This window comes from Anser brachyrhynchus (genome assembly GCF_964034855.1).
Source record: "Anser brachyrhynchus genome assembly, chromosome: 13".
In the NCBI taxonomy this organism is placed as follows: domain Eukaryota; kingdom Metazoa; phylum Chordata; class Aves; order Anseriformes; family Anatidae; genus Anser; species Anser brachyrhynchus.
The window spans coordinates 2,519,483-2,542,521 of NC_137708.1; the positions used below are offsets into that span (position 1 = coordinate 2,519,483).

Below are 23,039 nucleotides of genomic sequence, written 5' to 3' on the forward strand. Positions count from 1 at the left end.
GGGTCTCTCACAGGAAACGCCCGAGAACACACCAAATATATCCATGCAAAAGGACTCCCGTTGACTTGCGTTTCAAATTCACGCGTTACCAACACAACACCATTACTACTGAATTATCGTTCGGTTGCCAATAAATTAGATGAAACTTCCATTTCCCAAATCCACTACATCCAATTCCTTTCAAGAAATAACAGACTACATAACATCCACTTTCTTACAACAGCAGAGATTGGCTGGCAGCTCCCAAGAAACCAGGCTTCTGGTCAGAATAGATTTCCCCAGGAAATACAAAAATAAAATTACAAAAAATATTGCAAGTAACTATATAAAACAAGGGAAAAAAGTACACTGAAATAAAAACATAACGATCGTAGTTAAGTAAACTTATAAAAATGAATACAGGCAAAATATAAGAGCAAACCCAATAACCAGTTCTTGATCTCACCGCATATCCAGAAAATAGAACCCAAATTATTTCTATGAGATTTAATTTCTCAAACTACTGCTCCGAAATAGACTATCACTACACTATGCTTTCCCACACATGATCAGACATATTGAAAATACGGATTATGTACATGAACTTAAAAAACATACGAAAAGAAAAAGGGAGCAGAAAAAAACAAGAGACTCAAACACTTTGATGTTTAGCATTCAGCTGCAGTGAGCAATGGCTGATAGAGCAAGGAACTAGACATCCAGTTCTGTTTCATTAATATTAAACTTGTTCTACTAGGAAAAAAAAGCACGCAACATGAAAACCCTTCATTTTAATTAGCTTTGATGGCATTGCAAAAGGTTTAAACTCCAACAATGCTTTGGTCCCTCATCCTTTGTGGTCCAGATCCTACGAGTCCAGAATAGTTCAGCAAAGCAGCCAAGGAAGAGGAGCTGAGGACTTCCCCAGGCACCCCATCAGCCTGCATATTATGTTCATAGACAGCTCTGTGTATGAGAAATTTTATATTCTGTGTTTCAGAATTGTTATATTTGTGCATTTCCTCAGTGCTTTTAACACACAGACCCTGCTGAAAGGGCCCATTCCCTTGGAAACTGGGATGCCCTTTGCACATACCAGCAGTGCTCCCCAGCCCAGCTGCCCAGCAACATCTCAATGCCTTCATCTCCGCTTCTTGGCATTTTGCCTTTTGGTCAGCCAGAGGATGGGAGAAACCATGAACTTGGCACAGCCACAGTGTTTGACATTTTTTGAAGCAGAACATCAAAAACAACCTTACAGGGAGCAGAATAGGTTCTGGTGAGAATAAGAAACTAACTACTGAGTAACACCCTCCTGCCTTTTCTGAGAAACTATAAAAACAAGAAAAAAACAAATGCTGGGAAGAGCACGCAGAAAAAACAGGATGCCTAATTCTTCCATTAAACCACCGTGCTTAGGTTCAGGTCAGCCTCCCATGGCAGTACACGATGATGGAACAAGTTGACCTTCTCTGGCATAGACATGATTTCTCAAGCAAATTAACCTTTTTCTCACCTACAGACAGAACAACAAAAACAAAACAAACAGCCCATAAATCAACCAGTAAACCTGTTATTTTAGAAAAGACAGAGTAGTGAAGTAAATTCTTCCAATATGCCCTTACATCATTCATACAGACAGAAAAACAATTACAAAGCAAATCAGATCCTTTCTTTAATTGATTGCACTCAGAAGTTCTTTGCTCAAGAAGAGAAGATGCCAAAAAAAAAAAACAAGAATCAACATGTATTTCAATTCTGGACATCAGTGAAAATGCAACTGTCTCTGGATATTACTTTTCTTCCCAGCAGTCTGTACTATATGAAAAATATTAAAGCCTTCTGTTAATTTTTTCAAAAATTAAACTTCTAAATACTGAGCCTTAGACTATTATATATACATAAGAGATCATTAAAAGAGAACAAAACTAGATATTTGTGGGAGGGAAAGCTTGTTTTTTGGTGTTTTTTTTTTTAAAGCATTTTCTTATAGCAAAAAGGGGAAGACATGCAAACTATGCTTCTCCATGCCAGGAGAAGAATCTAGAGCCACATCGGAGCTCCACATTTCAGGTCAGAAATACACTCTGGCCTTTGGAAAGAGCAGAGCAAAGCCCTCTTGTCCCCTCCACCATCAGCCCTGGCCACATCCCAGTAGGCAGCTCTGAGTTTCAGCAGCAGCTGGAGAGGAGATGTCTCTCTGGAGCAACAACTCTAAAACCCAGATGAACATGGGCTAACTGAAGCAAAATCCATCTAAGGCCATGGGAAGCCTCTTTTGTCCATGTTCAGCACAAAAAGCACATGTTGTACTTGTTGTACTTGTTCAGTTTGTGTTGCATTAATTCAAAGTTTTTGCCCAAACCTCAGCCTGGTGAGCTCAGGTCCACCTTTTTGCACAGCCATCCTCACTAAACAGCTGCCAGTCACCGTCCCAGCATCTCAGCCCAAACACCATTGATAAATATCCTCGCACTAACAAAAATAAGGGTATATGATGCTTGCATGAACCAGCAAGGGGAATCAGAGGGTGGGAAGAAAGCTGAAGTCAGATTTCCTTAACATTTCAGTGTGAAAAGTTCTAGCAAAGTTGTATCCATAATTAAAAGGGTTTCTCTGTGAAAAGGCTCAGTCCCACACATCTGTGCCTCAGGGACTACAGAAACAGTTCTAGCCCCTAGAAAAACTGCTTTGAATAATCAGCTCTTGCCCATAGTCCTTCACTACAATTCAAAATAAAGTTTCTTACTGTGACCTGCCCTCTCTCTTCCCATGATTTGCTCTAGAACTTGTTTCCACTTATTTAATCTTCCTTCTAGGCACAGCTTCTGTGCCCTTGCTCAGAGAGCACTGCATACAGGGATGCAGAGTGCCTCTCCAATTTTACTCACAGGCTACCTTGGATTGTTTTTATCTCCTAACCAAAAAGTGCAGTGAGCTGGGTCAAAATCCTATAGAACATACTGGCACAAAGTGGTCTAATGAAAAGTTCAGCCAAACCAGAAATATATTTACTACATGAGGTAACTGATTTCAGATCACAGCGTACCATGGCTAAGGGTACTGCTGAACTAATGACACAGTGACACCCAGCCATAAGCCACCAGTAAGTGCTAATTCTACTCAGGGAAGTTTATCATTATGATGTTAGCCATGGCAGAAATGCTTTTTAAAAAAAAATAAACTAAGAGACTATTAAGTGAAAGTCTTTTGCACTAAAAGCTTTACAGCTCAATAAAACTAATGATAAATTAAAGCTGACCATGTAAATAAACAATATGTGGGTTGGTCTGATTTTGCACTTTACTGAAAGTGATGATTAGTCAATTCAAAGTCTACAGAAATATTTATTGTTAGAACTAATATTTACAATTAGAGCTTTCTCCCCCTCAAACACTCTTTTGTGAAGAATACTTTTTCAACCTGAGCTGAAAGCTTGTGTTCTGATCATGAATTTTGATGAGATGAAATGCCAAAATAAAAAGGGTTAAGAGAATTGCCTTTATTTTGCACAAGAAATCTGCTTTACTGTTTGGTCTGCTACCTTTCTATGTGAGAGAAAGAAAAAGTGAGGAAGGTACAGACGTGTGTTCACGTTGCACTTTATTAAAAGCATAGTAATATAAATCATTTGCTGTATTTGGAAGTGTTTCTTGAAAGCACAATGCATTTCAATTTTATTTTCCAAAATATATGTACTCAGAAGTTACTATAAATTAATGTAATTATTCAATAGAGGAAAACATTACATGAAAACAAACTCAATAATCCATGATATTAACAAGGTCACTTAAAGTCAATGTATTATTAGATGTGTTAATTACATACAGTAACACAAGGACTAGATAAAAGCTATAGAAGAACAGGGCAAATACATTCAGAAAGTCTCAACACTGATACTATTTCATATGCATTAGTAATCGGCTACAGAGGTACATTTAATGGAAATAGCTGTTTGACGATTTCCAGGAATTCTTATGCCTGGAAATCCAGGACTCGCTTGAGGTGTTTCAAGTCCTTTGTTGACCACCAGGTAGACCCCATGCTTACCAAAGGTGGCTTTTGAAGGAGATTGATGGAAGTGTCGTGACTGCAGGTGCACAACAGCCACTCTCCCTTCCTTCAGGGACCAGTCTCCTTTCCCACCCACTGCGCATACATGTGCCTTTTTCTTCGGGCACAGCTACACGTTATGGGGACATGAAATCCTCTTCTCCACTCCTTGCTCAACCACCCATGTCTGGGCAGTTTGCTTCTCCTGCTGGTGTGACTGCCCCCAGGCTGTCCCTCTGCATTGTGACATCTGTCCATCGTTCTGTGCCTGATGCTGCCCTGGGTGACCTCAATCCCATCCCATCCCACACAGGTGCCTTTCGGCAGACTTGTTAGGGACACCGCCATGGCCAGGACAGCTCTCCTCACCACATGGGGGTATTTCAGACAGACCACAGCCATGTGTGGGTAGCCCTGAAGTCGCTCTGCAGAAGACTTCTCACTAGAGAAGCTGAAGTCATATGCAGAAGACAGCTCTCGGGTCTGTAGTATATACACACATCCGTTCCCTCCTGTGTTGAGGAAAGGCTGGACACTCCACACTCATTCCGTAGAGCATCCCTCACTGAACACCTTCACCAGCAATTCAGCACCTCGGGAAAATGTCACTATTTAGTGTGAGTCTCATGAGTCGCAGATCAGTGAGAACCTCCCCAGTGCCCCTGCTGCTTCGCTCCTCCGTGCCCAGCAAGGAGGAGCCAGTGCTGCTCCTGATCTGCTCCCACACCCCTTTTTCCATTGAATTTATGGATGCTGGGAAAAAATCTCTTTACTGTGCAGTCTTACAGTTGGCCTGGTTGAAAGTATCATTTTCATCATAAGAAGCTTGAAAAAAGTGATGGCTTTTTGTCAGGAGTAATTCTTAATCAAGGCTTCTGTGACACGGCTGGTGATGCAGGTGTGGGGCAGAATCGGGACCACAGTCTTTAAGGATTTCACTAGGATTAATATTCAACTAAAAAGTTAAAAGTAGATTACATTTTAGCAGGAGTAAAGTTTGGAGACTCAGTAAGTGCAGGTGGAAATTCAATACAAGCCAGGGAGAGAAAGGACACAGGAAATAGGTGTTCAAAGATAAATTAATGTATGCCCAAGGGTTACGCGCAACACCTCACAGTAATTGCATGGGGAATGTTCAAGTTGTTTTTTGTATTTTATTTTTAAAGCCAGTGTGAAGGAACAGAAGTGTAAAAGTAATCAACAATGAGGGAAAAGAGGCAGACACGAGTTATAAAACATCAAATACTGAGCACGGTTGGAACAATTGCATAATGAAGTTGAGAGCATAAAAAGTGATAAGAAAAGCAACAGAAGCAAATGAAAGGAAACCTTACAGGGAGGTAAGATAAAATTAGAACAGCTCTTGGGGACAGTGCAGAAACAAGGGGCTGGAAGAGCAGACCAGGTACCTGCCAGAGCTGAATAAGGGCAAGATGCTATGCAAAGGAATGACCATGATTGAGACTGACTTACTGCTTTGTGTTTTGGAAAGTACCTAAGATTTAAATCTTCTCACAGGAGAAGACAGTGCAGAAAAGGTACCATGTTTCCTGCACTGCTGGTAATTAATATCCTAAGGAACCATCCAGGCAGCATGACGGCTGCTGGGCAGATGCCTGCAATGAGCTCATCTACTCTTGGGTAAATGTATCAGACAAACATCCCAAGGTCATCAAGCCAAGGTCTCCCAGCCTCCGTGTGCTCAGGCAGCCGTAACCATCCAGTGGGCACAAACAGGGCTGCTGGAACCAGGGCGTCCTACACCAAGACAGAAGTTGTCCTCAGAAAGCCCTAACACAGAACAGGCTCCAAAGCAACAGCCACTGGAGATATTGTGGGTTAGCAGTCTCAGAAGGTTGCAGCAAGGCTGCCCTGCCGGTCTGTGGTGGCACTGGGAGTCAGGCACTCCCTGGTGGTTTTTGTTATGCACTGGAATCACTTGACCACGGGTCAGCTCTCACTGGGAGGCCAAGCACTTGCCTTCAGAATAGTAAAATTCAAAGAACCACAAAGAAAAGGATGAAAATTCAAAAATCTATTCCCAAACCTTGGATCTCCAAATCATTAACTTGATTAGAAAGGCATGCACGATCCTAACAACAAGAAAGTTGACATTTTACCTTGAAGTCACTAGAGTTCCACTGACAAAAGAGCCCAAAACTCAAGGACCAATGCACATGACCTTGTAGGTCCTGTTTCCCACATCCCAGAGGACACCATGCACATAATTAGCTGCAGTACAGACACCAGCCATGGTTTTTCCCCCTTGGACCTTCCACGATGAAGCACTCTGCTGCCGGAGCCCATGTGGAGGCTCACTGAGAAAGCAGGCAAGCTCGCACACATGCTGCCCCAGCCCAGCAAGGGACACCTCTGCTTCTGCCCCACAAAGGTAACCCCCATCACCTGGTGCCTACGCTCAGCTGCACCCCCCAACCACAGTGTTTTGCCTTGTTTTCTTTCCAATAACTGCTCTGGAAACATGCTAGCCAGTGCCAGGCTTTACCTGGAGGGACAGATGCTCAGCAAGCTCCAGGGGTTACTCCCAGGTACAATACCTGCTCTGCTGCTCCCCCAGCACAAGACAGCTTGGACACAGCAGTATGGTTACAACCAGACTTCTTTTCCATCTCTGCCCATGAAGAATAAACATTCACCACACAAGCTTGTTGCTGTTAGACATGTAGGACAGCAAACTCATTAACATTTGTTTACTAAGGTGCCTCAGTTATACTTTAACCTCGCTCTTTTTTTTAAAAAAAATGAAACATCCTCATTTTGGTACGTCTCAGTTTTACAAGTATTTTGAGAGTACTTCAGTGGCTAAGAACCACCATAAAGTGGTGACATATCTCTTGCCATACGAATCTTTCTGAAGTTGGAAAGACTGCAGATATTTTACCATATATGCAGCTTGCTTTTTATTTTTCATAACTGCCACATCTGACAGCTCTGCAACTTCCCTTCTGCCGCCACTAGAGGGAGAAGCCTATTCCTAGGATCTCATGGCTCCTAGGCTATTTTTGGAATAGATTCAGAAATATTTGTTATATGGAAAAACGTTTGTCCCTGTGTGATAAGCATGGATAACACAATAAAGCGCCTCTAAAAATAGAGTGGAATAAACGTTTCACCCCCTTCCCTCAAATAAACTCAAATTACAACCCTCAAACCTTGCAAATTTAAACACTGCTGCAATTGTTCCTCTTTGCTGGTGATACAAATCCTGCTACTGTGTTTACTCCCATTGCATCCAGGACAGGGAAGGCAAAACAGGAAGGAAGAATACTGGGTTTCTATCAATATAGGAACAAAGGGTGTTTTCTAGTGGGTTAGACTAATTCTGATTTTAAGAAAATCTGCTAGCTGTATGGAAAACTGGAAATCCTTTCTTGACTGAATAATCCTAAAGTAACATTTAAATAAACCAAAAATTCTGAAATTTTGGATTGGCATGCTCCCTTCATTTTCTCATTCTAACACAACTGAAAGACATTGATGAATACTTCCTATATTTATTATACTCGAACTAGTAATGGATGAATTTGGTAAGTATTTATAGCAGTGACAAAGTCATTCCACTGGTATAGAAATTTTCTTCATAAAACATTTGCAACCACTGGTACTGAAGCTGCATCCAGTGAAATCCACCCTCCCCGGCCTATGCACAAAGTCTCAGCCACGCTGAGTAACCATTGAATGAGTTTCCAAATATGAGCAGCAGTGAGCAACCAGACCTGGCGTCATGATACAGAACAAGACAGTCTTAGATGAAAAAGAGCCACTTTCCCAGGCAAGAAGGCAGTTCGTAGACTCTAGCCATGACCACATTCTTTCTGGGATACTCATTGCCCTTTCTCCCTGCAAAGAGGAACAGCACCACTGACCATTAAGTTCATGCAGAATGAAACTTGGAGTACCTTAGACATAGCTGAACTGCAGATGCAAACAGTACCACATTCCTAGAGAAAAAAATCCTATCCCAAAACATGTTCCCCCACCATTCAGCCTACAACCTGCCTCTCCTCGCCACGTGTTAAAATAGGTGAGCCTTGTTATTCTAACTGCCAGACAAATTATTAAAAAAAATAAGCTGAGCAAGCTAACCAAAGACTTCCAGCTGCAAAGGCTGGAACTGAAGCATGGAGAGGGGGAGCACATCCCATTCCCCCCACCATCAGCTGCACACCTGGGGAGCCAAAGCATCAAGTAAAACAAGCTTTTCTTCTCCCACTGCTTTACTTGGTGCTTTTTCAGAGCAGCTGCAATACCTCCCTCACTGGATGTGAGGTCACTTTAGCACTGTTCCTGTAAAGAGGCTTGAAGATAAAATTGTTGTTAGAAGTTTCAGCCCATGACCCGTCATGTCTGCAGTATTTTTGTTGTTTTCATCGCTGTGAGGATGGTGTTTGATTTCTGGGTTTAAAAGCTGCAGTTATCTTTGTTCCAGCCAAGTGATTTTCTTCTCCTGCAATGATTTCATATCAGACAGCTTAAGACAACATTCCAGATTTTCCCCTTTTGTGTTGAAGTGCATATATACAAGCACATATATTACATGAAAGTTTACTGTGGAATGTCTTTTCTGAAAGGATTTCTACCAGCCTTGCAAAGTAACAGCATATGAAGCACGTATGCCACTCAAACATTTCCTTTAAATGCAAAGTTTTGTCAAAATCTGTTCTGAAACAACTCCACAACATGTACTTCATATAACCCTGAATTGCAGGTTAGGCTACATTTTAAGTATGTAATATTAAGTGAGATCATAACAGCTAAATCACCGCGTTGTCACTCCAACACTAACCCAGGTTGGCAGAGCTCACGCTCAGTGATGTCACCAGCTCTACCTTGCTGCAGTTGTGAGCAGAGCCCAGCTCGCATAAATTAGTTTTGATCAGTGCAAAGTATTAACATCTTTTATTTTTAGCTTGGATCACACTTCAGATTATCAGTTGCTTCTTCGTGTTTTAAAAATTTGTATCAGGGATTTAAGTGGCAGGTTAAAACATACTGCAGTGACAAACAGCAGAAGCATGGCCAGCACAGGGAAAGACGAAGGGATGGAGACAAAGCGCCATCCACCTTGCAGGTCAGAAAACACTACCGAAGCCTCACCCTGAAATAGCAAGGACAGATGTAGGATAGATTTCACCATCCCTCCACACATTAAATGCAGTCCTACTTCGCATCAGCTCCCACTGAAATAAATAACTCAAGATCTATGCAACATAAATAACAGCAGAACAGTTTAAAAAAAAATCTGTCTTCTAAAAATAGCTTCCTCTGGCTAAATTGTTCCTTTACAGCTTTCCTTGGGAAAGCAGTGATGAACAGCATACTGATTGGGAATCACTAACAGGCTGCTTCAGGAACATCATTGGGAAACATTTCTCCCAGAGCCTCCCGCTTTTTGGAAGGGGAGGTGGTTTCTGCCTCCTTTTTCAGGGCTGGGGCAGTGACTGCCCCCTCCAGGCTCCTCTTCATCCATTCAGGTCTCAAAGCCTTCTCTACCTGACACTCACCTCTGCCCAAAGCTCTGCTCACAGGCTGGCTGAGCTTTGTAGCTCTGTGGGAAACCCAGCACACCCCCAGCACTTGCTCTGGCCTTGCAGTGGACTGCTGATGGGACCCAGAGATAGCCATAAGGACAAGACTGGCTCGTTGGGTATGGTCCTTCACTGGGTCATCTCTCAGCTCTGTACTGAGAACTGTGGTCACAAATGCAGTGGTTACATCACAACCAGGACTACGCTGAGGAACAGCCATCCTCACCCTGCTCTGTCTCCAGAGCAAGGCTGTGTGGATGAAGTGAAGGTCTCCTGACACTGTCAGAGTCAGCCACTATAGGATTTACACCACTGTTCTGAGACCTTTCCATGGTTTGCCCCCAAAGGAGATACATGCAAGTCAGTTTACCTCTTAAAGACTAATTGAAATCTGATTCAAACTGATTCAAAAGGCATTTGGATGGAGACCACGCTGTCCTCCTCTGCCATGGAGATTTGCTATGCCATTGGCACTTCAGAGATGCTGCAAGGGCATGGAAGGTTTGCTTTTCCTGAACACCTCCAGAGAAAGAACTTGGGCAACCAGAAAACATTGCAGTGTGGGACAATAGGTTGTTCTGAATTCCCTGAAGCATACTGATAAGGAAAAAAGCATCTGCACTTGTGGTGCTTGAGCTATATAGGACATTAGAGGGGACTGACAGGAGTCAAATGCTGTGCTAAGCATACGCTTATAGCCAAATAAATGGACAAAAGGTCAAATCAAAGACTATCCACATCCTAGGTTTATTTCAGGACCCCTTCTTCTATCACTGCTAGGGGAGCCACAGCCCTTTCAGAAACAAGCTGTTTCTGCTATTGCTGGCTTTGGACAAAAAGCATACTGCTGCTAACCTCTTACATAAAGTGAACAGACAAACAGCTGAATTGCTGACCCCTAATGGCCTTTTCCCTAGGATTTGTGGGTTTGCACAAAGAAGCCAACATTTTACATGCAGTCCTTGATGGAGCTTGGAATTGTGCAGCAAGACTGTTTGGAGTACACACTCTTAACCCAATTGTTTGTGTACAATGTTCCTCCGCACTGATGCCAAACACCGTAGGTCTCAGGGTTATTTTTTAAGCTGCTTGGTCACAGACAAGTTTGAAACCCTGCCTGTACCTCCACTGCCATCAACACTGTTACAAGTACAAGCCCGCAGTCAGGGAAGCCCCTCTGTGATGATCCATCCTCCTTTTTTCAGCTGAGCACCTGAGCCCTGCAGATCTGAGCACCCCCGCTATTACATGCTTGGCTGTGAGTGTGCAAGTTCACTGAATGCTTCTTGCATTTGCAGTCAGAAGTGCACCAGGTTTATTCTATTAGTGGGAGGTCTTCAGCGAGATCAGTCAACTACTCAGCCTGAGTTTTGAACAATTCTCTTCATCATTACTTACAAATTGATCAAGTGATTACTACAGGTTTTTAATTGACATCTGTTAATTTCTGTAGATTTTTGTTAATTGGCAATAGATCTAAAAAATAGGTAAGTACCATTTTCCTTTGTGAATGGAGCCCACTTGCATAACATGCCTGCAGCAAAGCAGCACATTTGCACTGAAGCACAGGCTACGCTGAGTTACTCTGCTGCAGCAAACCTCCTCTGCTCCAACCCCGCCGGCTCCGGCAGCCTGCCCCCACAAGATCCGTACAGTCTACTCAGAGATGATAGTGGAAGTACACACTGCAGCAGAGTGTTTCACAGGCCACAAGCTACCTGTTCCAATGCAGTGAACGTTTTCAAGCATCCCTAAATCATCAAACCTCGCACCTCAGAGAATGAGAATGTGCAAGCAATCCAGCAGTCACACTGGTATATTTACACAAACATGAAACAAGCTAAGGATGAAAGCACGAAGCACTACAATGCTCCAATTCAACAATAACAAAACAGCATTCAGGCATAACAGCAGGCACAAAAATCACCATTGTATGTTTGGTTTCCAATCGTTCTGGCTCTGAGCTACGAAGAACAGCAGTACGTGTTATTCCATACTCTCCAACTACGCTAAATCCCACCTTTGCATTTTTGTTTTAAATCAGAGACATACTAATTGTTGTGAATGCACAAAGTATTACCTGGGATAACACTTCAAATGCAAATTAAGGGCTCTGTAAAATTATTGTAACACAAGAGTACCATGGTTTATTAACAGCAGATTTGCAAGGTTAATTTTCAATTATGTATTTCTTATTAGTTTCCTAGCTGTCTTGCTATTATTAAATTTAAAGAGGAAGATACTTTCAATGTGTCCAGCTTCTGTGGCATTATTACTGATAATTATTCCTATTTTCCAATTTGTGTTACTCTCATGTCTTGCAAAATTTGTAATTAATGAGCAAATAATTATAGCAGCACTTACTAGAGCTGCTTTAGTTAAAGCTGTGTCAGCTTTTGCATTAGGATCCCCATTTTTCAAGGGTTTATAACTCAAGCATAAAAATTCACTCTGGGCAGAGTCTTGTCATAAGAGCTGTCTGCTGAGCATGATTTTTTGTTTTTAAATGTTTCTAAGCAGCATTATCTGGCTCCTTTGAATACACACATTCAAAAAAAATCTTAAACTTCCAAGGGTATAAGTTCACAGCTCTCCATTTTTCTATGATCCAATGTCTCCAAAAAAAATATATTTTAAGGTGATCAAACCCAGGTTTTTAAATACCTGATGGTCATTGGCCTCACAAAACAGAGGCAGAAGAGAGCTTGACATTCAGGGATGTTTATGCTGATCCCAACCAGCTAGGCATTCATGCACATACTCAATTAAGGCACATGAGTGGTCCTTAGGAGTCAACAGGGCTGTCCATGCTCTCAAAGATGCACGTGCATTCACCACCCTGATTCAGCAAAAACAAAGCACTGCTTTTGATGAAAGTTTTAGGCTATTCCTATTCACCGCAAACCGTTGCCCCCACACTTTGAAAAACTGAGCATCACAGGGTTCAGTTCTTAAGACTCTGAGAGCCCAGTCTCCCTTAAATCCCACGTGGTTTGCTATCCACAAGACACTGCAAGCACCCATTCATCACTGCCTGGCTTTCTGCACACCTCCTCCCGCAAAGTGTTGGAGCAATCACCCAGCTCCTGGGCTCTGGGAAGCTCCTTTTGGAGCAGTTTGACCTGAATACCAGCTTTAGTTAAAGCAACACCACACTATAATTCAGCAAACAGGGAATAGCAACAAGTCAGCAGTGCATGCGTATCAGAATTATTTAAACTCCGGAGAGCAGTGTGGATTAAGATGCTTCCAGCAGGAAGAAAAAAAAAATTATTATGAAATGCAGCCAAAGACAAGACAAAAACAGAATGATGAGACCTACCTGTATCAGTAACAGCAGGTCATGGAAAGTAGCACTGGTCTTCTTGCAAATTCAGACAAGCTAGCCCTTAACCTTCCTCAACAAAAAAAAGCAGGCTATGCCCTCAGAGCACCTTTTATTCACTTCCCTTTAACTAGTGTCAGCTGAGGCTCCTCAAGCCCTTGTTCTGTATAATTATCTGCTCATGGGTGAGTTAACTGCTGCTGAGGGGAGCTCATCTCTTACTCCATGGGGCAGCCTTGCAGCAGGGTGCTGGGGCAGCATGGGGCAGGTGCTCTTCTTCTTCCCCAGGTGTGCAGGGGAGCCTTTGGCCATGCTGACCAAGGGAATGTGACTACACATTCTTCTTGGGGCCCCTCTCATGACTGTTCTTTATAAGCCCATGCAACCATTAGGATATCCACCAGTAATTTGCTGATATCTTTATTTCTGTAAAGCATGCATGCAAAGCATGGCCCAACTATGATATTTTTATTCGATAATAAAACCTTGCTCTATAAACCAACTGTACCTCCTATTAGGTGCCTGTCTATCTTTTAGGTAAATATTTTCTCTTCCTAACCTAGTGTCATGAGCTTCCCCAGTTAAGATTAGTTTGCTAAATCTAGTCAGAGGAATCTATATGCGCTGATATTCCCTAGTTGCTGATGGCCTCACATTTTGACTGTAACCATGGTGCTGCTGGATTTATCATGGCTGCATGGCACAATGTGTATCTCATTATTCTTTCCTGGCAGCTTTGTATAGCTTTTATTTAGCTGTAAAAATAATTTACATTTCTTGAGCATCTGAATTAAAGATAAAATAGAACTATGACATCGAGGGCTGGAGATTTTATGCAAATTTATTTATAAAAATAAATCACATTTAGAATACAAAATTACACAAACGTCTTCTACAAATCACCCATCTCTTTAAAAAAGTTAAATCTTTCTTTTTTTAAGAACGATGCCTTAGCACATTATCTATAGAGTTGCGATGTGAACGGAAATGCAGTAGAAAATCCGAAGTGAAATTCGGGTAGTCTGAGCTACAGCGGTTATGCGACAAGGAATTTTTTTTTTGCTTCTGTATCACTGACCGGAAATTGCTGCAGGTCACCAGCCTGTGGCACCCTCCATCAGCTGCTCCCGGCCTGGGATGAAATTCTGGCTCCACTAAAGTCAACGGCAAGCTCTGTGTTGACGTTACTGGGTCCATGATGTTCAGCTACAGGAGGTGAACAGCAAGGCCATGCGTGCATCTCACAGTGACCACGTACCCATGTCATAAACACAGCCCAAGTGCATGGACTCTTTGGCACCTCATCTAAAAGCCACATTATTCAAATGTTCTGATATAATATTTCTGGGAAAAAACAGCAACTTACGTCTAATTCAATACACCCAAATCCAGGTATTTTTTATTGTCTTTTGGGATTTTGGAATGGTATAGAATATATTTTAATAGCGGTTTGCAACTGATGGCAGTTTTCCTGACTACGAAGTTACTATAAGCATGGAATTGAACAGTAGTTATTTTGATATCATAATGGTCATAGATTTTGAATACAAATATTTCTTCATGAATTTTCTTTTAATGTTTAACTTTTGGCACCTTCTTTCTGCTCTAGACCCAGGCCTTCCCTTTTAACCCCTTCTGCTGCTTCGTTATTTTAACATTTTTCCTCTTACCCAAGATCTCTGCTTTATATTCATGAAAAAACCACACAATAGTTGTTTTCTTGACTTTCCAATGAAAGAATCAATATGTGGTGTAAGCTTTGATCAACACTTTTATTATGAGATCTCTTTTACATGGTGGCAGCAGTATCCAAACCATATCAGAAATCTCTACGCTCCCATCCCTCTGCCACGCTGAATTCTTCATTGAATTCTTCACTCCCCACTGCACTTCACGCAAAAAAGTTAGGAGAATTGTTTCCTAAAGAAAAACAAAAGTATACAAATATTAAATGGCAGTAGACATACAACAAATCCCATACACTTCCATTATATAGAGGCATAGACGGGACAGCCCCATTGCCATCATGAGGCTGGCGGCAGGCACATCAGTACCTTCCCGCCTGCTTTCCTGTTCGCCCCGTCTAGGAGCAGGCGCCAAGGCATGGCTGCTGATTTGGTGACCCTGCTCTCCCGTGCCTGTCACAGCGCAGACACTCACAGGAGTCCCCTTGCAGGGAACAAATGCTGCGTGCAGTGGCTCTGCTGAAGGCCGAGTGCTGCAGGCGATGCCGTGCTCCTCCTTCAGCTCTGCTTCCACGTGGAGGCCAAATACAGCTCTCGAATCAAAAGCGACACAGAAAATGACCTCCCCTTTAGTCAGAAAGCAGCTCTGCGGGGTGTTCGCTATGCTGAACCTGTGTAATCCACACCACCCAAATTTCTGAGCCTCCGCCCGTCATACTAGCTATAAAAGCATCTGCACTGTATTTTGAGAAGCCTTGCAGAGCACTTGCAGACAAAGTCAGCTATCCTCTCAGAAATACTAGAATGGTTATTTAAGTATTTCATGCTAATTGTCTAGCTGCTGTGCAGCTTGACTTTCCCAATCGTTATGTACCCGTGTGAAGTCCAGTCATCTTACGAGGAATTTGGATGATGTGCTCCCCAGCAGAAGACCCGCGGGGTCTTCTCATGGTTAGAGCAAGATGTTGGTTCCACTACAACTTATAAGGACTTGGTAAGACTGAATAACTCAGCTCACTCCATGACTGTCACCACACATGCTATTCTTATAGAGGCATCTTTAGTGGCTTGTAAAAAATCGTATCTCATTAGCAGAGTCAGTGATAGATTTGGGAGCACAAGGAATACAGGCTCAGGTAGATTTTTCCTCTCAAATTATGACAAACATCAGATATTTTAAAACTACTGTTTTGAACTTCACCTTCTGAGAAAACATACAGAACTGCACAGGGGAGAAAGCCCAAGATCACGGTAGAAAAGATGCACAAAATAACCCTCTGGAATTTACCAGGTTGGAAACTTTCTGTGGGTGTTTTTAACAGCCCCATGAAATTCTTTAAAGGAAAGATAATTCTCAAGTCCCACGGAACAACACAAAACCCAAGTAGAATGGGTATTCCTTCCAATATATCCTGCTGGATGAACAGCGAGGGGAACTCCTCATTCTCTACATTTAGTTTATCACCTGCACAGTACCTTTCCTAGTCGGTTCTTGTTTCATCAGCATACGCAGAAGTATTGGGGGCAGAATTTAGTTGTTCTCCCCAACAGCCCATCAGTCTTGACATTGGCAGGGCAGCATGGTCAGTGCAAAGGGCAGGAGGGCGATGGCTCTTGATGTTCAGCTTCACTCCCTGGTTGGGGATGGACCAACTGAACTCATCAGGGCATGCGGACCGTGGAGAAAAAACGAAGAAAAAAAAAAGGGGGGGAAGAAAAGGAAGATGTATGAATAAGAAATGTCATAATTAAGAAGAGCCAAGTTAACTGGAGACTGGTTTAACGAATATAGAGCAGTTTTACATCTCAGGAGGGAGTAATACTGCGACAACCTCAGACAGGGCCCGAGGCCCCAGCCAGCACGGAGTTTATGCGCTCAACTCCCACTGCAGACAATTGGATTTAAGCACATGTTTAAGTACAGGGCTGAGCAGGGACGGTTTGCGAGATCTCTATAAAAGCCCAACCTTCCATTCTCCCAAACCATATGGGTTTGACTTCCCATATGGAGTGACAAAATAAAAATATATTCTAAAAATAGCTTTCAAAAATGCACTGGCTGAAGGCTGCTTCCTGTGCTACAATTTGATTAGCCTTGTGTTTTATTTCTTCAGCAGTGATTTCAATTTATCTCTGATTTGGAGCATGAAAAGCTGCTTTTATAGTTGTAAGCAGAGGAGAAAAAGGCATCCGGAAAGCAAATATAGAGAGCTCTTCTGGCTTTATAGGAGCCGCAGGAACAAGCAAAATGATTTTAGAGCAGCAAAAAAACAAAGTGATGGTGGGAGATGATCTATCTTTGCAGCCTGTATTTAACTTCCCTGTCAGCCTCTCCGCCAGCGTGGAACATTACACATTCCGTGCAGCTACAAACTAACCCGAGGGAGCCAAAAGTTGTCAGGGAAGAAATCCCCTGGGTGGCAGGGAGCAGTGCCAGCACCGCCTGGCAGCTCCTCCTGGCCACCGCGCCCTCCGCGCTCCTTGGTGGCATCTGATGCAAAGAAGCTGGCAACGCGGGGGGAAAGTTGCTAAAGGTGTAAGTGTTCCCATTTGGGCTCTGCTGTAACGTGTCTTCTTAAAAATCATACCCATTAAAAACAAGAAAGATCTGGAAATGTGAAGTTCTTTGCCAAAAAGCGCAGTTCATTTAGAGTGGCATCTAAAACCTGAAACCGCTGCCTTTAGAGAAGGCGGACAGAGGGCAGCCCAGCCTTGCTAGGAGCCTCTTACCATCCAGTTCTTACCCAAAGATTCAAAATACAAGTTTCTCAGCTGGGCTTAACAGGAGCCATATTCTCTCCCTCGGTGTGGGAGGACAGCTGGGGATGGGCACCATGGCACAAAGAGGTGACATCCAGCTGGCATCCCCCAGCCGGGGCCAGACCTTGGTGAGATGAAGGGCTGGTGAGGCCGGATGGGGTTTTCTTATCTTTGCTTTGAGAGTGGTTCAGCGAGGTGCTGCAAGATGCTGATGGCCGGGAAATTCATGCCCGGGGCTGCTCCAGTGGAAATGTTTGTGCAGACGACAGTCATTTGTTATTCTTTATTACTCTGCGCCACACAGGTATGCCCAAATGAAACCCATCCTTGCTGCTTCTGAGAAGATGGCCACACACTATTATTTCAAGGCAAGGTAACTGCTCTGGATAGAGGCATCCATTTCTCCTCAGTTGTGTCTTTTGCCAAAATAAGTAGACATATAGATAGACAGAAGACATTAAAAATAATCACAGCCAACTTTCAAGGAAGTCAGGAAATCATTAGGTCTTGTTTTTCCAGCATTTCAGTTTTCCCACACTCGTGAGCTCGCTTGTTTTTATGCAAATAATAACTGTGGGTTTTCTCTGGGCTTCCGATGCTGCTTTAATAATGCACTGAGAGAGGTTTATGTCCTGTCTGGCCTAATACTTGTTGCTAAAACTGATGGTGAGGAGCTCCACTCCAGGCACCGGCCAGGCTCTCAGGCTGCATCCTCTTCCTCCTCCTCGTCCCTCCCCGGGTGCAGGTCCCAGCCGCAGCTCCGGGTGGCAGTCCCAGCACCAGCAGCTGTGGCAGTTCGAAATGAAGTCGTTTTTTTTTTTTCCTCTCCACTTTATTAAAGCTTTAGGACTGCCTTTTTGCAATATGAGCAAAAGCTCCGCATTTACCTTTAAAAGAGACTTTTATAATATCTAAGATATATTCAAGCCCAAAGAAGGAAAATAAAAGAATAGCAAGAGTGGGAAGAAGCAGAGCTGTAAAGCCTTGGAAGAGAAAGGATTAGAAGACAGCTTTTCTCTAAAGATTTTATAGAGAAAAAAAAAAAAAAACACTTCGAAAACAATTATTTACAAGGTTCAAAGCATTTGACACCATTTGCTTTGGTATGATAAGGGCAACAACAACATCCATAATCACAAGGAGTTAGCCAAACTACTTCTGTCAGCAAAACTAATCTTACAAAAAGTATATTTCTTCCAGGAAGAATACTTTGCTAGCTTAAAAATCATTTTTACATTGCTAATAAGTCGCTTAGCAGTAGATTTTAAGTGCCTCTTAAGTCAGGAATATGTTTAATGCCCTGAGCACAGCCAGCAGCCTCTTCTCGGGGAAAAACACTATTGAAGTCAATGAGAATTTTGCCTGAGGAGGTTCACTGCAGGTGTTTGGTTCTGTGTTTGTAACATGCATCATTATAGAAACTTTTAATAATTGTTATACAGTGCCAATCTTCAGAAACACAATACAAGCCTATTCTGACCTTTCTACCTTGCCTTGCATCTAGAAATGAGAGGGCATTTTCAGTGCTCCAGGACCAGAGAGTAGAAAAGAGTCTGTGGGCCTGACAGCCTGGATAAGGCACACTAACCTTAGAAATTTGTCCTCACTGACCCAAAAACTATTTGAAACATCCTAAACCTGGCACCTGCTGAGCCAGGTAAACCTTTAAAGGCAATGTAAGGTCAGAAGAATTTAACTTCAGTAAAAAAGCGATGGATGAAGAGGAAGGCGATCAAAGGCCCGAGGGGTCCCACTTCTCCAAGCCCTGCAGATGAAGCATGTTTCCAGAGGAGATGCTGAAAAACACGGCTGTGCTCTCTGCCATTGAACAAAAGGAGGGACTGCATCCAGACGGAACAAACAGGAGTGGATACGGGAGATGGACGGAGAATTAAACCTTTTTCATGTCGCCAGAACAATCTGAACCTTGAACATTTTTCTGTGGCCCCCTCGTGAATAAATACAACGAGGTCAAAGATACCTGAAGGCAGTGACAAGCCTCGGGATCCCTTTGGCACCTCACCTGCACGGCGGAGAGCCAGCTGTCCCGCTGGGACGTGCGGCTGCGCGCTGTGGGCTGTGTGAACACCAGGCCAACGCGGCCTGGGAGGGGCAAGAAAGGACCCAAAGTGATTTTACAGCCAGCGAGAAGTACAGCTGGTAATGCCTGTATGGGACAAGAAGCTGTTTTCAGGGAGATTATTGCCAAGCATTACCAGCAGACCAAGCAGATGTGGATTTAGCAGAAAGAGGAGGGGAGGGGCAGAGGAGCCGTGGCTGGCCATCAGCACCCCCCGCACCGCCGCAGCTGAGGATGCACAGCCTTTTATCCTGCGTTTGGATCAAAGCCATGAGCCCTCCTGGGAGCAGGCTCTGCCTCTCACCGGAGGCAAACACGCTTGCTCTGTACCGCCTTCCACTGAAAGCATCAGAAACAGCTTGCCTGGGAAGGCTTCCTGGAAAGCAAGTGCAGTATCTTAATTCTAACGCATGCTAGCTTGTGCATAATAATAATAATTAATAATAATAATAATAATGAAGGAGGACCAGCTTCTAGACTTGGATGGTCTGCACAGCTCTCTGATTTGTCAGAGCAGGTCCCAGAAGAACAGAGATTGGAGGTGTGGATGGCCAGTCTGGCTATTACAAGAACGTACCTGACAAAATTACAAACCTAAATCCTGCACCTAGAACAGAGGCTAAAACAGTTCTTTAAATCAAGTTACCGTTTTAATTCCTCGCTTTCCTCTTTTTTTTTTTTTTTTTTTGCACAGGCTTTGTGGCAACTCATGTCAAAGAGCTAAGTAAATATTTTCTTGCACTGTGTAGAAGATGATGTCAGACAGTGATGGAAGTGAAATACTGACTTTGTACAACTGTTTGTACCTCAGCTAGAATTGACTCATTTTGTGAGATTATAGAAAATGCATTCTGTGATCATATATGCCCCTAGAGGCCTTGTGGAGGTGAGATTATGCATCTCACAGTGTTATTTTATCAGGAAAAAAAAAAAGAGACTAAGTAAATAAAAAATCTGCAGGATGTGACTTCATCATGCACTGTTGACATCTGCTTATATGATTTAAAGGATGTTACTATGAATATCATAGTTGCTAATGTAAATGATGAAGAAATCATAGGTCAATCATATAATAATAAATATTAGCATAGGTTTCCCAAGGCCAGAAATGGCTGAAATGGTAATTGGAACTATGATTTTACTCTTGAATTATGTGATACTGAAAACACTTTGGTCGCTGCTGCTTTCCTGGAACTGCTCCATTAAAGCCAGACAGATCCCCTCTCCAATCTTTCTTATTCCAAGAAATAATGTCACCTCCTCGTATGGATTATTTTTCTTTCGCCCACCTCGCCCTGCACGCTGCATGGGGCTGCGATGTTAGAGGGGTGCGCGGAGCTGCCCGCCCTGGGGGTGCCCGGCACTGCTGGCACCTGGGGCTGGGGCAGGAGAAGGGGTGCACCTTGGCAAACCTCCTCACTGTGCTGCGGGCTGGGAGCACGCAGCTAACCTCGTACTCAGCAGCCAGCCACTTCCTGCTTAAACATCCAAATAAAGTGCTCTCAAAGTGCATTAATGCGATAACCGCTATATTAAATTTGATGAAAGGCTGGTCCAAACAATATGCTTTAAATTGACAAACACCTGAAACTCATGGCACTATTTATGACACCGCTGAATTGCTCTGGACACGCAGAAGACGCACAGGCACGCAAAAACCCTGTGGCTGCAGCACTAGCATAATTCATACAGGAGTTATCTGGCAACACCTTGTGCTGCAGAACATCACCCCAGCCAGCCTGACACCGCAGAGCAGAGGCTTTCTTGGTTCTTAGCCCAAAGCCTAGGATAAAGCCAAAAGCTCGCTCTTAAACTGGGAGGTGCTGGTTTGGAAGTAATGCTGCCTCGAGCCCTGGGGCCAGCCTGAGACCTTCCCTCTGCCGTGCAGCAGCTGGAGACCCCAGCAGACCCTGCCTCCCCCCATGGTTAACAAAAATTGGCTGCTCAGAGGGCGAGGAGGCTGAAAGTCACTTTAAAGCCCTACCTGTCACTTTTCACCTGCTTCCCCAGCATCCTGCAACCCTCCCTGCGTTTAAGGCTGCATGAATTTGTCCCAGAACAGCCTGAAAGTCAGAAGCTGCTACACGAAAATATTTTAAGTAATAGCAGTTGTTGGGCAATTACTGTATTACCTGGGGATTCCTGGCAACCACTGCATACAGTAGGATTTGGAAATGCTGCTAAATCATATTTTTACAGGGAAAAATAAAAACACAATACAACCCTGTAATGCTATCTGAATATTGCTGTGATGTTCTCCTTTAATGCTTGTAACTCCGTACTGACGGCAGCTCATGGCTGAGCAGTCATGTTCTATCCGTTGCCTAATCCCAAAACACTCCGTACAAAGAAATCCGGATACTCCATGAGAATTTTAGAACTGTTACACAAAAGTCTAAAATTAGGTCATAAATTATATAATCTTGCAAGGAAACAAGAAATTTAATGACTATGCCAAACCAGAGATAAAAGCTGAGGAAGGAAATAGCATCTTCCTCATTAAATATTAAGGATAAGATCCTTCAAACATTTTCCAGTGATGAACTCTGTGGGAGTTTGGCATCTGTATTTGTGTGTATTCTATAGAATATGCTTATACATCATATACAAGTGCTAAATGTGATTTATGGAGCATCCACACAGGAAGTGTATTTATAATGCATAAATGTATTCCATCAAGACCAGAGAAGGTGATCAGTGACAGTTTCCTAAGAGGTTTAATCAGATACCGTGATGGCTTATTTCTAGTGTTGCTCCAAAAGGGTTTTTTAATTATAAGGGCGCTCAGAAGGAGCAGGTAGAGGCACTCCTTTTTCACACGTGGAGGCTGCAGCTATCGCAGACGTGGAGATCAGCTCGGTGCCTTCTCAGTGGGATTCAAGAAACGCCGTGCAAGAAGAAAGATCACCAGGTTCTAACAATGGGCTTGAAAATTCCCTGCAACACTTGAATCTCTCCCCCATCTGCTACAGTGCCGTGGTCTTTCTTCTAAGCTTATACAAGACACATCTGATTCAATCTATTTAAAACAGTGCGGGGGTGAGATCTTGTGCATTTTCTGTTAAAAGTTGTACCTGATTCCCCTGGACTGGTGGCCCGTGTTGATGTCCTGAGTGCATTACTGAGATGGAATAAGAGCCTCTGTTGCACTACGCCAGATAGCACTCCCGTCCTTGCTGCTGTCAAAGCTCCTCTGATAACCATGTCCGTTTTTTCAAAGATTTGAGTCATTTGTGGATTGACTACATAATCCTTGCTCTGAAGCCTGGGAAAACTGCTGTTGATGCCCTCGGCAAATTCTTATCCTAAAAAAAAAAAAAAGCATGAAAAAGAGTACCAAGTAATTTAAATTCCATAAAATATATTAATGCATCACACAGGTATGTAAATGGGAAACTCCATAACTGTAATTTGCCCATTTAGAGCCTGATCTAAAGGCTATAAAAGTTAATTTGAAATCTTTTCATTGATTTTAATGGGCTTTAGATCGGGCCCATATTCTTCACTGCATATCATGTTTGTTTCAGTGCAAGAATGCATTTATCTAAAACATGAATTTTGTGGATTATAGCACATACAAATCCACTACTTATTGTCCAAAGGCAAAC

General features: G+C 43.0%; 2 protein-coding genes across 10 annotated transcripts in view; both read right to left on the reverse strand.

Moving 5' to 3' along the window:
• Positions 1–13,226, reverse strand: part of LOC308177006 (uncharacterized protein) — a 145,037-nt gene extending 131,811 nt beyond the window's left edge. Inside the window, exon 1 of one of the 9 annotated variants that reach the window (XR_013938769.1) lies at positions 12,904–13,199. The gene's annotated coding sequence lies outside the window, so the exon portion shown is untranslated. Of the gene's footprint in view, positions 1–6,590; positions 8,614–12,903 lie in introns of those variants that run through there. The other 8 variants (XR_013938770.1, XR_013938771.1, XR_013938772.1 and 5 more) reach the window with 8 other exon arrangements.
• Positions 13,227–14,662: 1,436 nt separating this feature from the next.
• Positions 14,663–23,039, reverse strand: part of LOC308177008 (uncharacterized protein) — a 65,836-nt gene continuing 57,459 nt past the window's right edge. Inside the window, exons 8-10 of the mRNA XM_080553585.1 lie at positions 22,506–22,736; positions 16,068–16,244; positions 14,663–14,826 (exon numbers count right to left, since the gene is read on the reverse strand). The gene's annotated coding sequence lies outside the window, so the exon portion shown is untranslated. The remainder of the gene's footprint in view (positions 14,827–16,067; positions 16,245–22,505; positions 22,737–23,039) is intronic.